Source organism: Nannobrachium achirus (assembly GCF_963921795.1).
Source record: "Nannobrachium achirus genome assembly, chromosome: 10".
Taxonomy (NCBI): Eukaryota; Metazoa; Chordata; class Actinopteri; order Myctophiformes; family Myctophidae; genus Nannobrachium; species Nannobrachium achirus.
This window is the reverse complement of record NC_137819.1, coordinates 5,335,681-5,339,406: the sequence shown is the minus strand read 5'-3', so window position 1 is coordinate 5,339,406 and position 3,726 is coordinate 5,335,681. Positions and strand designations below refer to the sequence as shown.

At 41.6% G+C, this 3,726-nt stretch overlaps 1 long non-coding RNA gene across 1 annotated transcript; it reads left to right on the top strand.

The window, feature by feature from the left end:
- Positions 1–2,026: 2,026 nt before the first annotated feature.
- LOC308292439 lies at positions 2,027–3,036 on the top strand. Its single transcript, XR_013962399.1, has 3 exons — positions 2,027–2,164; positions 2,278–2,404; positions 2,973–3,036. It is a non-coding gene; the product is annotated as an uncharacterized lncRNA (long non-coding RNA).
- Positions 3,037–3,726: the final 690 nt, after the last annotated feature.

Sequence of the window (3,726 nt, the reverse complement as noted above, 5' to 3'; positions counted from 1 at the left end):
GCTAGCTAGCTAATGTCAATTTGCTAGTTGTTCAATGGTAGCAGAGAGTGTACAAATGGAACCAAACAACCCCTAACAGGTTAATTTGGTTCCATTTGTACACTGTTAGAGTTAAGGGGAGACCTTGACATTTTAATCTGTTGTTGACTGTTAGCCCCCAAAATAATCACATTTGAACTGCATGGGGACCTCCCAAAATATTCACATTTTAACTGGGGACCCTCCACCCACCAAGCACTTGGACTGCAGTGAGCTTCTAGATCTGCTATTTTCACATTGGTTGCCTCTTTCTTATATCAGCTGACAATTTGGCCAATGTTTGACCAGTTTGTATTTAGTGTTGTTTACTTTTGATGTTAGATCTTATAGTGGAGCTGATGTTAACACCACTGACACCAGCCAGACAAAATGACACACATCTGACACTCAAAGGAGGCATGTGCTTGATCCATCATCATTTGTCAGATCATTTAATTTCTGGAATCAAATTGGTTTAATTAATTGATAACATGTGTGTGTGTGTGTGTGTGTGTGTGTGTGTGTGTGTGTGTGTGTGTGTGTGTGTGTGTGTGTGTGTGTGTGTGTGTGTGTGTGTGTGCACACTGTAGGAAGAGTCCTTCAAGGCGTGTTAAAGAGGACTACGCAAATCACTGCCTTGTTTCCATACCTGGCCGATCCCTAGGGCACTTTGGGCTATGTAAGTACATAATACAAGTCTAACTTCCTTACTCCTCACTCCTGGAATTGCTCGAAAAGACAAGAGTGAGATTTTCTATATGCTGACCCCAACAAGTTGATCGCCACAGATGTCAGACCTGTTGACCTTGATTTTAGCAATTCTCCAGACAAGGGCATGTGTTTAGTTTTTTAAGGAGAAAAAATAAAATACGTTCTTGTTTTTTAGGAGCAGTATTACAATCCAGTAGATGGGAGTGGGTTTCTTGCATGGAGAGTGAAAACACTTCAAAACGAAGCCTCAGAGGGACAAAAGAAGAGAAGAAACACAGGTATGTGATTTTGATTATAGTTAGAATTTCACATGTTAAATAATTTTTTAATGTGCATAGGCCTATAGTGCATTTTTGCTACTGTGGTGGGCATCGCAAGGGGGTCCAGTAAAAAGACAAGTGGCCCTCTGGTGTAAGGGGTAAAAACTGTCTTAACGTTTTTGAGAAACTAAACCCAACATCACATTGTAGCAAATCGCGTGGGTGCCCACTAGGCCACTTGTTCCCAAGCAGTGGGTCGGGATCCATATGTGGGTCGCAGACACATTTTTTAACGTCCCTTATATTTGTATAAAAAAGTAGTTAGTGAAAATGGCCTAAACTAGTGAAAACAGCAGATCTACAAGCTCACAATGCGTCGCACCGCATTGTGAGCTTGTAGATCTGCTGTTTTCACTAGCTTGGGTCCTGGGCATAATTTCTCTTGAGCTAATAGTTTGGGAACCACTGCTCCAAGCCATGGCCCATTGGTCAGAACTAGTCCCAAGTCCCAACATACCTTTCTCCTAACCCCTACAAGTACATACCTTTTTCCTAACCCCAACAAGTTGATCGTCACAGATATCAGACCTGTTGACCTTGATTTTAGCAATTCTCCAGACAAGGGCATGTGTTTAGTTTTTTAAGGAGAAAAAATAAAACACGTTCTTGTTTTTTAGGAGCAGTATTACAATCCAGTAGATGGGAGTGGGTTTCAGCTAACGACAGAAACCCAGTGTCTTGAGGGCATCGCACTGATGATGGTCAAGGAGAAGATGAAACAGACCTTCACCCATCGCCAAACAATGGTTCATGACCCAGTGAAGTCCTCTGAAATATTCACCACCTTTACAAGATTTCTTGACATTGCAGGAATGGTATGTCGCTCTTTAACTGTCTTGCCTTAAAGTCAAACTGAAATGAAAAATGACTTTAAACAGATCACATCCCTGGTCATAGGGTGAACCCATTAAAATGTATGCCATGTTGTCTGTATTCCATCCTGTCTGCAGATACAGGATTTCAGTCTGATGTTTGGTGATGACATCGCTGCAGAAGTGGCCTACTTACTCACTACATGCAGTAAGTCCTTGAACAAAGCTGTGGACTCGCCCAGACAGGCGACCATGTAGATCTGCTTCATAATGCTGAATCCACAACAGAAGAACTGGAAAATGGTACGCTGGAATTAAAGGAATAATACTAATGGAAGAGGGGATGGTTTTGAAACCAAAATGTAAACAGATTTTAGTAAAAATGTATTTGTTTCCCCCCACCCTTGTATTTTCAGGATGGGACAGTGAGATGTCCTCCATCTTGCCTTATCCACCACATGCCACCCTCACCTCAAGGCCGCAACGAGACCAGGAAAGCTCTCAGCCCGACAAGCCATTGACCACCTTTTGAAGTTTATCTAGGTAAGGTTACAGTTCAATTAAAGTTTTTAAGATGGCTCACTGTACTGTCCCTAATATTCACCCTTAAAACTATACTTTTCTGAAATTATGCGATGACCATGCTCATCTGTAATCAGCGACTGATATGTGTCTGCTTCTAAATCTAAATACTGAATGAAGAAATTCAAAAACTGTCCTGGGTGTTCCCAAAAGCCTGATTAGATGCTAAAATGACAAAAAGTAATTTTGAAATTGGAATATCTCTTTAAGTTACTCTAGACCCCCGGTGTGTTGTTATAAATATCCCCTACCCTGGCTGGCCACCCACCATTCACAAAAAATGAAGCATAGTGTTGCAGTTGTCAATTCTGTCAGCTCATTTCTTTGTCTCACTTTACTTTGTTTACTGGAGAGATGGGGAGAGAAGGTTGCCGTTGAACATGACAATCCCTGCTACTGAGAAAATAAATATTCCATAGCAATGGCATAGCAATGACTGTTATCAGAATATAGCGCTATTTAACACTTATTTGTACTCAACCTTTGAATATGTTGGGATTGTCATAATATTTTTTCCTCTTCATTCCAGGCATTGAACACCTGCAAGCTCTACAGGGACTTGTTGAGATGGTTGGGGACATGGAGATGGCAGATCCAATGTGAAAAGTTTAGGTGTTGGCCATTGAGGTGCAAGAGCTATATCCAGGTATGTATAAATGTATAATGGATTTTACATTTTTGATGGTACGATTATAGTCCAGGTAAAAATTTGGGAGGTAGACGAACATGTTCAATATACATTTCACACTACAGTGAGAAGATTAACTATCTTAACTATATCCCATACTACGCTTTGTGATCTGTTAGAGCTAGAAAGTTAAGTTTCCTTTAGGCCTGCTTTACACTGGCAGTCAAATCCAGCCTAAATCAGATCTGAGTCACATTCAGATTGGAATCCGATTGGCTTAAATGGTCACATGGAACCAATCAGATTCCAACCCGGATGTGACACAGATCTGATTCAGGCTGGGTTTGGCTGCCAGTGTAAACCAGGCCTAATTAGATCACACAATGGTCTGTTTCCATGGTCCACTTGAAGAGCAGAAACTTTGTGAAATGTGTTAATCATGGAATCTTTGTTCACTGGCTGTGGACTCTGTGTTCTCGTTGGAACAGGTAGCCATTCACCACAGTGCTAAGAAGGACTGCAGTCGCCTGTTCCACCAGCTGTTTGACAAATTCTTCACGACTGAAGAACTGGAAGGATGCAGTTGTCACAGGGAGGCATGGTGTTGTTCCAGAGCTCGAGGGCAAACATATGCTGGACCCCACCAAAGTGGAAA